Source organism: Protopterus annectens, chromosome 2.part0 (genome assembly GCF_019279795.1).
Source record: "Protopterus annectens isolate FY-2018-M chromosome 2.part0, PAN1.0, whole genome shotgun sequence".
Taxonomy (NCBI): Eukaryota; Metazoa; Chordata; order Ceratodontiformes; family Protopteridae; genus Protopterus; species Protopterus annectens.
Genome location: NC_056728.1, coordinates 1,502,069,703 through 1,502,082,913, shown reverse-complemented (window position 1 = coordinate 1,502,082,913; position 13,211 = coordinate 1,502,069,703).

The window sequence follows — 13,211 nt, the reverse complement described above, 5'->3', positions numbered from 1 at the left end:
CATTTGAAATAGGATAAACATACATAAGGATTTCAAGTTCTTTGAATATGTCAATTCATACGAGAATGTAGAAATATTTGAGCTAATGATTTGATGAAGTTTTTATCACTCTGTGTTTTGCAAACTGACAATGAAAGCCTCAGTAACTAAACTGACAATGGAAACGCGTACAGACTGCAAAAGAAATTGCACCCAGTGCAGTACAACAAAATAAGCTTTTAGTGAATTATGAGTGGACATGATTCCAAAAGCAAAGTAAAGTCATACGTATATGCAAATGAGTATGCTGTGGGCTAATTGTGGATTCTGAACAATTGTACCTGATACCAAACAATATGCCTGCACATGATGAGAATAACAAGCAACAGGCCACCATTGGTGGAATATTCACTGGCATTCAGTGAAGGCCATGTTTGCTTGACAAAGAAATGCAAGCATCCTTTGGTACTCCAAAGTTTCAGTGCAGATACTGCACAAAAGCCTGCAGTTGTGGAATGCAGAAAGTGTACTACATCAGGCTGGAGGTTTACAGGTTATGTTTGTGGATGATCAGCAAATGCTTCATACTATCTGCAGCCATCCAGCATGGTAGTAAGCCAGGCTGCAGACAAGCCAGCTCTCTAGGGGGTGGGGGTTGGCATATGGGTTAAGGTGTTTACCTCATAGACAGAAGGTACATGATTTGATTCTCAACTTTGGTTACTTTCTTGGAATGCATGGTTAGGCTTAAAAAGGCCCCTATGGTTGGTAGCCAAATATACACCTATGAATCTAACAGACAGATGCAGACTGCATAGAGAGCTGGTGCAGGCTCTGTGCTGGATGCATACACTCCAAATGTCCTCACGAAGCCTAGAGAGCAACCTTTGTCCTAGCAGAAACAAAGGTTTGTCTGAGCCTTGGTATACTGGACTCTGCAGTGTTCCAGCTGTTCATGGCTGATGCCATGGGAGTATCACAACCAGTTGGTAGTTGCATCCTAAGAGAGGTCTTGGCAGCAATATGCAGTATGGTTGACCATCAATACCATGGGAGTAGCTTACTGCCATGTAAAAGTTCTATGCCAAAGCCAATTTTCCCCATCTCCATGATGCAATTGATGGCACCCATGTACCGTTCTAATCCCCTTCTGGATACAGTGCAGAACTGTACCTCAATAGAAAGGGGGTGGGCATCACTCAGTTGTCAGGTAGCATGTTTTGCAGGCTGTCTTAGTATTAACCTGAAGGGAACACATCCTGATAGACTATGCCACTACTATCTGAAGCAAGGGTGTCTTAAGGACATCCATCTAAGAGGGTCAGATTCCTGAGTGGCTACTATTTGTTAAGTACACCTTCATACTCTCACCTGTACCAACCTCTTCAGTTAAAAAGCTACTCTCTAAACTAAAACCCACCACACTCACAGCAGATGGTTTACACACAAATTTTTTAAAATTAGTTGCAGAATCACTAGCCTACCCCATCTCAATTCTTATAAACTGCTCTATACAACAAACCTATGTACCCCATCTATGGAAAGCGTCACGTATAATTCCTCTTCACAAAGGCGGAAACTCCTATGAACTGTCAAACTACCAGCCAATTGCTATCTTGTCCCCCCTTTCCAAGCTTCTGGAGAAATGTATTCACACCCAGGTAATGCACTTATTATCCTCACATAACCTCATCTCCCCCACACGGCATGGTTTCCACCCAAACCATAGCACAACCACTGCTCTACTCTCCTTTACCAATCAGATTAATCATCTAAGAAACAACAACAAATTCATCTCAGCCATATTCCTAGATCTATCAAAAGCATTTGATATGGTCTACCATAACCTACTCTTAGACACTCTGTCAACCTTATCCTTCACCACCTCTACTACTTCATGGTTTAGGAGCTATCTCTGACAGAAAACAATCAGTCAAATGGCAAAGTACACTATCACCTCTATTACCAACTACTATAGGCATCCCACAAGGATCAATACTGGGTCCTCTACTATTCACCATTTTCACTAACAAACTACATACTTCCACCCTGCATGCATCACTTATACAGTACACAGATGACTCCACCCTAATCTGCTCAGCCCCATCCGTGACCACTCTTCAAAAGCTCACCCAAGAATCCTTCTGCTCTGTGGAACAATGGATTACTGATATCCAACTAATTCTAAACTCCAGCAAGGCCAAATTACTCCTTTTTACCCCCAATAAATTCAAATCCCCACCTCCTACCTTCACTATTACCTCCAAAAACAGGACCACAATCCCCCCCCCCTCACACTAAGCTGCTCGGGGTTGAAATAGATAACAATCTAAACTTTAATGTCCATATCTCACAAACCACCACAAAGGTACATAAGAAACTAGGAACCTTATACAAACACAAACAGTTCCTAATGGACCAAGCTAGAACCTCCTTAGCCCAAACCCACCTCTTGTCTACCCTAATGTATGCATCACCAATCCTAATTCATATCAGGAAAACAGACCTAAACAAACTAGAGTCATGTTACAATACAATTGCAAATTTTGCTAACAACTCCACTTTTAGAAGTCATCACTGTCTTGCTCTGAAGCAACTACAGTGGTTAGAAGTCCCTCAGCTAATTAGCTATCACCAATTAGTCCTCACCTTCAACATAATATGGAACCCTCTGAAAACCCCAGCTCTAAACCAACTTCTAAACCAGTATTCTACAAATCACCCTCTATGCTCATCCAACAAAACCCTGCTCTGCATAACCAAAGCCAATAACACTGCAGGGAAAAGTCTGTTCTATCACACCATTGCTAGGGAATGGAATAACCTCCCCCAAAGTATCTCCTCTCACCATTCATCTCACTTTTCAAGAAATCACTAAAGTCACACCTCTTGCAATCATGGCTCTGTCCCTGTATCACATAAAATCTTTTCTGCTCTCCTCCTAACTTGCCACACCTCATCTCCTCTGCTTACCTCAGCTATTCTGTACTCACTATCAGGAACTACTATCCTACAAACTATTTCTCACGCTATGACATATCTCTCGAATAGCATTATTTTCCAGATTCTATCCCTTCATTTTTATACTTTGTACTACCAACAGGGAATTCAAAGTTTTGCTATCTCTATACCAAGCTTGCTCAATTCAAACTAAGGTACAAAAAATCTCCTAGACTGTATATATGCCACTGTATAGAAGTTTTCTGTCATTCATGGATTGTGTTGTCCTATAAAGACATGGAGCTCTGACTGTATATATGCCTCAGCACAGAAATTTTTTTGGTCATTTGTTGTATTTGTACCATTATGTTATGGAGGTTTTCTCCTCGGGCCTCTGCTGTAAATGGACCTTGTTCCAGTTGGACTTTCCCAGTAAACAAATGTAAAATAAATAAATAAAAGTATACCTGTATATGACAAAAGTGTTCTGTGTTCCTATACTGTATGTGGGTATAACACTGCTATTGTTCTGTCCATTTACACCAACAGGTTACTGCAGTAATTCACTGTAGCCTTGTCTCATGGCACCTTTCAGAACACTATCCATCACTGCTGAGGATGCATTCAATAGGGCACACACAATGACAAGGGGCACCACTGAGAAAACATGTGGTGTGTTGAAATCATGAGTCGGATATCTGGGCATGTCCAGGGGTGTGCTGGAGTATGCACCAATAAAGGCTGCACAGATGGTCACTGCACATGTCATGTTGTACAATATGCTAAATTGGATCCAGGCAGGGACTTACTGGATAGGAGATGTCTGGAATGTCCAGACAATCTGCTGGCTTTTCTGGATTTACTAGAGAAATAGTAGAATTCCAAGTATTTTGGTGGCAGAATTTCCAACTGAGGGACTTGCTTAGACTGTTGAATATAAACATTAGGAATGTAGCATCATATAGGATGGGTCTTGCATTTCCAGAGAACTAAACCATGAGTTTGGAATAAAAAGTGTCAATCTGGTCCTATTGCATTTATAGGCATTGCCTCCTCTCCGATGGGCTTTATGAGGAGTTATAATCTCTGTTTTTGAAAGACTCCATTGAAGCTATAAGAGAAAGAGAGTGTGTGTTTTGTATTAAAAAGGCTGGTTCTGGTACCCAATCCAGAACTGAGCAGATTTACATGGATGTAACATATTTTTTGTTGGCATATTACCCTATTAGATCTATGTCACAGAGGTAAAATATGTACAGACAAAAATGCTGGAGGTGCTTAAGGGATGAGATGAGATGAGATATTTTTATTTCCTCTGAGCTTGTGAAAAGGTGCAGCTCATAGTGTGAGCTGTGATCAGTGCAATTAGACTATGGCTAAGCATCCCTTCCATAATTATTCGGATGTTAAGTTTTGGTTATTTTCTATTTGTAAGGCTGGCTATAATGTTTTTAGCGTGGTGTGGGAGTGGTTTTGAGATGTAACAATTATATCAATTAATTTCTTTTTTTCAAATTTGGAAAGTAGTTCCTGATGGCATGCATTGCCGCCTCACAGCAAAAGGTTCTCCGGTTCGATCCTCGGCTGGGGTGCTTTCTGTGCGGAGTCTGCATGTCCTCCTTGTGGTCACGTGGGTTTCCTCCGGGTGCTCTGGTTTCCTCTCACATCTCAAGGACATGCTGTAGGCAGATTGGACGATCTAAATTGGCCATAGGTGTGAGTGTGTGCATGTGTGTGCCTTCTGTGGAAGGTTGGGCACCGGGCTGACAACTTGACACTGTAAAACTTCACTGCCAATCGTGAGCAGACAGGTGATCTTCTGAGGCAACCCCTAACTGGGAAAAGCTGAAAGAAGAGGAAGAAGTTCCTGATGGCATGGATTGATGGAATAATGCTTGAGGTATGTATTTAATACATTGTGATTGTACTTACTGAATTCTGTTTATTGCTTGTTTTTTTGTGTTGCTATTTTTTCCCTTTTCTAGGCCTTTTGTCTTTTGATTTTTCATGCTCTTTAGTTTACACACATATATATATATATATATATATATATATATATATATATATATATATATATATATATATATATATATGTATATGTAAATGTATATATATATATATATATATATATATATATATATTTATAAATATTTATATCTATTAATAGATATAGATATATCTATATGTAGATATATAGATATATGACTATCAATAATGTGTGACTGATTATAAAAACAAACACTTAAATTATTCTGTGCATCTGGGAAAATGAAAATGTGACTAAGGTGACAAGGAATGTGATAAAATAGCAACTGTATGTCACAAATGTTTTAGTATACTGTATACATTATACACTTTGCAAAGAATCATATTCTGTTCTGATCTGCTTTTACTTGAATATAACTGCATGTATTTAATGATGTACTGTCTGACTGAATAGCTGATTGTGCTGCATAAAGTTTGAAAACTGCAACTTACTGCAAAAAAACACTTACCCACTACAAACTGTTAAAAAGTTTATGATCACAATTATATCATCAGATTTTTAGGTCACAAATGTGGAATAAGGAAGCAACTGGAAAAATGCTCAGCCTGCAGTAAATACAAAGATACATTTAACATATACAATTGAAACTGAAAAATAAAAAAGAAAGAAATTAAAAACTTATAACTTACAAACTTCCAAAGCTAGGAGGAAAAACATAGAGGCAAAATTAGTATTTTAGTGCATTTGTTCTTTAATAGTAGAAGAACTTCATCAGAAATAAAAACTGTAACTTAGTAAACAACTTTATATCAAGAGGACAAGTCATTAATCTGAAAAGTAGCATATTAAACATAGCAATACATAAATATAATTCCGCTGGCACACCTAAAGTAGAAAGCTGTTTACTTCAGAATCAGAAAATTGACTTTACATATAACTAGAGCATTATTACAGCAAAAAGAGATGTTACCAAAAATCCTTGCACATGATCGTTAAGATGTATGCCAAGAGATTGTCAATATATAAATACAATCAAATGAACTGGCCAAGATCTGTGCTTCCAAAAATGTGTACTCAGATGTAAAATTGAAAATAAAGTGAAGAGAATTGAATTATTTTGTGTCATTAATAAGCAATTAGAATACAAAAAGAGGTGAACAGCATAATCCCTATTGTAAAGAAATATAAGAGTTACTTATGCAGTGATCCACAAAATTAGAATAGAATAATTAAATGAGATTACTCAGTGGTCTCAAGAATGGCAAATGTTACATTTCCTCTGTATTAAATCAAGGTATTATATTTCAACATATAAATTGATTCTTTCTGCAATAATTTATTTTTTTATATTAACATCACTATGTTGTCCAGCATATACTTGTTCCAATATTGTAACTTATAATCCTTCTGTTCCATTGTTATGATAGAGTTTGAAATGCATTGCAACAGGACTATATTCTAGACTTTCTTATGTCTCTCAAATGTTCTTACAGTCTTGTTTTAAAAGCCCTTTTGCCCTCACTTATATAAAACTTTTCACAAGGGCATTTTGAGGCATATATTACTCCTTCTTTGTCACAGCTATACTTCTCTTATACCATATATTTATTTCCACTGAACTTTAAAAACTTTTAATCACATGTTAAAACATAGCCAAGTGTTGTGTAGTTAACATATCATCAGGTCAGTGTTAATTACTTAGACTTCCCTTTGATATTTTGTCAGTTAAGAATGATTTTCCAGAAATGTTACCCAACTGATTGAATACTTAGCAGATGTTTTAATATACCAAGTGATCTAAAATTTTGGAGTCTAACAAAAATAAATCATATTAACACAATGAAGCAATTGCTGAATGCAGTGTTGCAACTTAATTTGAAATTAAATAAAAGCAAATAGATAATCTGAGTGATAAGTCTGAAATACAGTGAATATATTTGAAAATCACAAGGACTTGAGCCTGAGCCTCAAAAAATCAAAAATCTAAAAAATAGAGCAAATTTCAAGGTCAGCAGACACACAGGCATTAAAGAGGCATTTGAATGATGAATAATGCTGTATTTTGCAGTGTTTATCTCTAATGCATTTGAGAATTAGCTTAGCGATCCCCCTGGAATGTTTCAGTAGTATATAACGCTGGTGAGGAGATGGGCCACTTCAGCAATTGTATACTCTGTGTAGAATGACTGTAGAGGGCCTGTCTCTGAATCCGAAAGGGCTACTGCCAGATGGGGAAAATGCCACATTTGGGCTTACCACTGGTGATAGCCCTTTCTCATCCCAGATTATACTATCTTTTGTAGATATTAAATTGAGCAATGACAGCAATTTATCTTAAATGAGCTCTTTAAGCCCATTCTATATACATCTTTTTTTTCTTTTATTATAAAGTTTTTTAATGCATTTGCGAGAAATTGTCTAGCTTCTTTCATACTTTCTGTTTTCCTTTTTCTGCAAGAAGCAATAATAAGTAATAAGTGCCCAGGCTATTCTTAAACATATCTAAACGTTTGCTTGCTTTAATGTAATTTGGCAGTGTATTCTATGCATCAGCTACTCTGTCAGAAAAACAATTAGTACACTTCTCATTCCTATAGAATCTTCTACATAGGTTGTCTGATGATTCTCCAGTACTTTTTTATAATCCCAAACATTCCCAGAGGTAGTTGTCTCTAAATGCCCTATATACCTGAATAAGATCATATCTTATATATATATATATATATATATATATATATATATATATATATATATAAAAGAGGCAGTGCACAAGTTTGGATATTTTATTATTTTATAATAACTATAACTTAAATTTTCACATCCATTAGAAATTAATATTCAGTGGCATGTGAAATGATAATACAGTCTTAATGTTTAATTTTGTCTTTGAACTATTTTTATTTCTTCCTCAAAGATCACGCTATATGATGCACAGCAAAAAGTGACAATAGAAGTGTAACTAAATTGTACTATGCCTCAGAAATTGCTTACCTAAGGAAAATAATTGCAGCACAGTTTCACAATGCAAATGTACTCATTTTTTAATTGAGTGTGAGTGGGGAAGGTGCATTGTATTGTCATCTACATTGCATTTCTTAAAATAATTTCCTATATCCCTAAATTTGATATGCCATCCCCTCAGTTTAGGAAGGAAAACTACATTTTATTGTAAAATACACATTACTTCTTAAAGAACATGAATAAAATCCCTTGTATTTGCAGTCAAGTCAGCGGGAAGTGTTTTTAGAATTTTTGGATTTGTCTGTGTGTGGGCAATGGAGGAAGAGGTAAAGGTAGTTTTGCTACCAAATGCAAGAAGAACATTCTTTTTCCCTTGGCTCAATAGCAGAAGAAAAACAAAAGTAAACAGAACATACAAGTAACATATACCATTTAATAGCTGGTTGTCATCAGTAACCACATAAAAGAAAACCAGTGAAAGATTAATGTGCATTCTTTTGTGAGGCCTGCTTATATGGTCTGTGTTTACATAGTGGTGTAGGAAGATTATAACTTGAAGCAATGATGCACGTCTAACATTGTGACCTTAATAGGCAATATTTTTTTTTCATTCTGTTTTGGACAGCAGTAAAAAAACATCTCCAGGTCTGTATAGTGTTGTTGTGTCACACAGATTATACTAGCATGGCAAGAGTGACTGGTAACATTTTTCAGATGATGCTTTCCTATTTTCAGTATGTTCCTAAATTAAAATCTGTGTGCTAAACTGAGAAATGCTAGTAAGCAGACAACAGAAGGTTTATTTCACATAAAACAGAGTAATAGAGAGACAGAACTCGCAGTTCAACTTTTCATCTGTGGACTGCTTTTATACAAATAGGACTTTCCTAATTTAAACAGTTGCTGTATTACCTTTGTTTACTTGAAACAAAATGCTTGTCTCCAAAATTAAAACACATTTTGCATGTTTATTTGTCTTGGGAATGCAACATTTCCTATTTTCTATTATTCTGCAAAAAAAAAACATTAAACTCATGGTATATTATTAAACTCAGCAGCATTTTTTAAATAAAACACTTCATAATGATATCATATCTCTGTAAGCAGCTCTGAAATTCAAAACACATTTCAATTTCTTAACTTGCCGAAGGCATTTAATAGCTGCAATTTGAGTAACTACTGCGCATTCTACATCAGAAAATTAAATTATTTGCATGTTTCAAGTAATGAACAAATGCCTTTGAGAGCACTATAGTCTAAAATATTTAGTGAAATTCCATAAAAAGATCATATGACACATTATCAAAATGTAATTTTCTTTTCTGATTGTGTCTCTTTTCATATGACATACTGTTTGACACAGCTATGTTGCACTACTTTCAGTTGATTCAAGCTGCATTTTTTAATTTACCTTTCTAGTACACGAAAATGAATACATAATGGTATCATCAGAAAGGAAAGGTTTGATGCCTTTGTGTAAAAACACTTTCTCATATATAAACTACACTGTAAAACTGTCTGCACTGGGGGAATTCTTTTTATACAGATATGATTAAATATGCCTATGGTTCAATGACAGGAGTTTTATTTGCAGACATGTATAATTATCTGTCTTGCTTGCATGCATACGCATATACATTTGTTTACTAAACATGTTGAAAGATGAATTATCACAGATCTCTTCGCTCTTTCACCCAATACCTTAAATGTTATACATGATTTCTGGCAGTATATTGACTTGTTGAATGTTGGGTGATGAGCTGAAGATCCACAAAATGACAGCATAATGTTGGTCTGGGATACTATTTCAAAACATCTAGTATAATAAAAAAGAAATGTTTCATCTTGCTTAGTATTATTGCAAAGTATAGTACCTATTAATTCTTTGAAGAATGCAGTCACCAAAACAACATTAGACTGACATTTCTGACTGTTCACATTGACTTTATGTACGTGGGCCCAAACTTTTACAGCAACAATTAGAACCGAACACGAAGTAACTGACTGTTTCCTGACTGAGAAAACAGAATAAGAAGGCTATGTATGGTCACACTACTTATTCAGTTTATATGTTGAAAGATTAAGCAAAAGGATAGCTTAGGTGAACAAGATGCTGAAATCAAAATTGCTGGGAGGAATATTAAAAACCTCAGATATTCCGATTATACCAGTCTGATGTCTGAAAGCATGAAAGTGCTGAAAAGCCTGCTGATGAGGGAGAAAATTCAGCATGTGAAAGCTGGTAAATCATTTAGTCCTATCAGCTCTTTGAAAACAGACGAGGGAAGAAGTAAAGGTAGCTTCAGAATTTACTTTTCTTGGCTCAAAGATGTCTGTAGATGGTGATTGCAACCATGACATTAAAAGACACTTGTCCTGCGGAAGGAAGGCTATCGCAAATCTAGATAATATTTTAAAGTGCAAACACATTGCATTGTTAATACAGGCCCATATAGTCAAAACTGTGGTTTTCCCAGTTACAACATATGACTGTGAAAGTTTGGCAATACTTAAGGTTATCTTCTAAAAGCAATGCTTTTGAACTATGGTGATTGAGAAAAATGTTGAGAATTCCATGAAGAAGTAAATCCAGGCTGTTCAATGGAAATCATGTCATTAAAACCAAAAGTCAAATACTATGGAAACCTAATGCAAAAACAGGGTTCACTAGAGAAAATACTCATGCTAAAAAAATACTGAAGGCAAAAGTAGAGCAGGGTCGATGGCAGGCGCTATGCTCGGTAGATTAAATTATTGAAGTATTAGGGAAGTAATTTCTGACAGACAGACACAATGTGCTAAAGTCCTGGTGGATATAATGAATTGGATTTAAGTAAACGACTAAGTAACAACAACTCAACTAGAAAATCAAGTTAACCAGAATCAAATTATTCTGCAATAATCAATATGGCCTGGATTCCCTAAGTGCCTCACCACTCCTTTCTTTTACTGACAGAATCTGTAACAACAATTAACAAACTTAACAGGTGCTATATTCACCGACCTGTTCAAAGCATTCAGCTCAGTATGTCTTCCCAGACTTTTCAATTATCATAGATGCAGCATGACAATTATTCACTCACTGCATTGTTATCTATCAGCAACATGTCTATATTCTCATTAAACTGTAGTAATGCTGTCTGATAAATTTGGAGGATCGGTCTTGTGACACCTCTAGATATCAAATATTACCTGTACATGTTTACATTTATAATTCCAAAACCATGCTACCTACAAACTACTGATAGCTGTCATCTTAAAGCTTAAATAATGAGGAACATAACTCCACTGATAGCTGACATTTGTCTATTGTAGCTAAAGAGATATTAGATGTTGTTAATATGTAATGTATATGTAAAAATGTAAACATGCACAGGTAATATCTGATATCTAGAGGTGTCACAAGACCGATCCTCCAAATTTACCAGACAGCTTTTGCTTTAATTACTGTATCTCAACTGCATTTCGCCTAAAAAACAGCTCTGCATATTGTTTATCCTGTACCTGTATTGTTTCTAAACTGTTTGCACTTTAAAAAGTTATTTTTGCTTAATTTAACTGTTAGGCTAACACACTCATGTGCGCTAGCCTTTTTATAGCATTTACTGTTTGCTACTGTATCTTTTTCTTCTGTCTCTGTAAAAAAAAAGAAAAAAAAACAAAAAAATATCCTTGTTTTCCCGCCTTACTGAACTAGAATAGTCCAGTCTTCAGATTTTGCTGATCTCTGGGCTTTGTCTTAGTTCCTGTGCTATCCATATCCTTATTTGGATAAGAGGAAGCTTCTTTGTTCACCAGTGGGAGTGGGGAGCACTGAGCAACCTATTTGTCCCTAGAGGAGTGGTTCCAGCCCAGTCAATTCCTGGCTCTTTTCAACCCCCTGCTATAAAGCCCGTTTTTGCGTGCTTATGCGAGATTTTGTGCGAAGTTGCTCATAGAGCAGCATCGGGGAGCGCCGGTTAATCAAGTTTAAACTATTTCTGGCTCCGTAAAGTCTGATCTTCAATTTTTCCCTTAGAACTGCTCTACTTGCAATCTAAACAGCCTATTCTCTATCTGAAAAGCTCAGCACTTGCTCCTAAAGAATTTTTTATACAGGTAAAGCACTCTTAAACAAAAGAAAGTACTTCATTCACCTAAATTCCCTTGAGTACCCATTTCCCTATAGGTCCTTTCTGACTCAGTTACACAGCAATCTTTTTCACTATTCTAGCATGTCGAAGGGCCAGTTGCTGGCGTCCTCTCCTGTTCAGCTGGTGAATCTGGGAATCTTGAGCCAATGTTACAATTGCCTCATGTACACAGACAACCCTCTCCTCCTCCCAACAAATACAAATATATGCGAGAGATGCAACTATATAGCCAAATTGGAGGCTGAGCTCTCTCAACTCAGTCCTGGCAAGACCAGTCAGGAGGAGAAGGTAACCACGCACACCACAAACCCAGTCTCACATAGAACTATCACAACTGCAAACCAAACACATAAACACACAAAAACATACTCGGAGGCGCTGATTAAAAATCTACCAAAACAACAGAGGCCTCCAAAGCAGGCACCCAAACAACCGCCACTTCAAGACATAGCACATGCAACACATCGTTCACAAAGTCAGTGTGCTACACAGTCACAGCCCTTAAGGCCAAACAACATGCCAGACACACTTGTAATAGGTGATTCCATAGTCAGACTCACTGACGTCCCGCTCACCAGACTGAACAAGGAAAAGGTCACAGTAAGCTGCCTGTCGGGCGCTAGAATCCATCACATAACACAAGCACTCAGGTCACTCCACAGAAAGTACAAATATGACTCAGTCATTGTCCATGCCGGTGTGAAAGACCTGAGATGTACCTCCCTGGACTACATGAAAAGAGACATAGAGGAGCTCTCTGATTATGTAGCCCAGGCCGGTATCACCCTGACCCTGAGCAGCATCTTACCCTCACCAAGAATGATGCCACAGTACAAAGACAAAATGATCAGTTTTAACAATTGGCTTAATTACTGGTGTCATTCTAAGGGGATCCAATGTCTGTCTGCTTGGGATGACATGCTTGACAAGCCACGCTGCTTCACAAGGGATGGCTTGCACCTGTCACCCCTAGGCTTCTGGATATTGGCCAAGGCTTTTGCCACCCCCATAGTACCTTTTTAGGCAAGGCTCAAATGACAAACCTACCTCCCTAGAAAACACAAGTGGAAAAAAACTAAGGGTAATGCTGCTCAATGCCAGAAGTCTAAACCTCAAGATGCACGCTCTCGAAGCCCTCCTCAGTATGGAGAACATCGATGTCTGTGCAGTGGCTGAAACCTGGTTCAAGGCTCCTGAGAGCACCCCAGCAC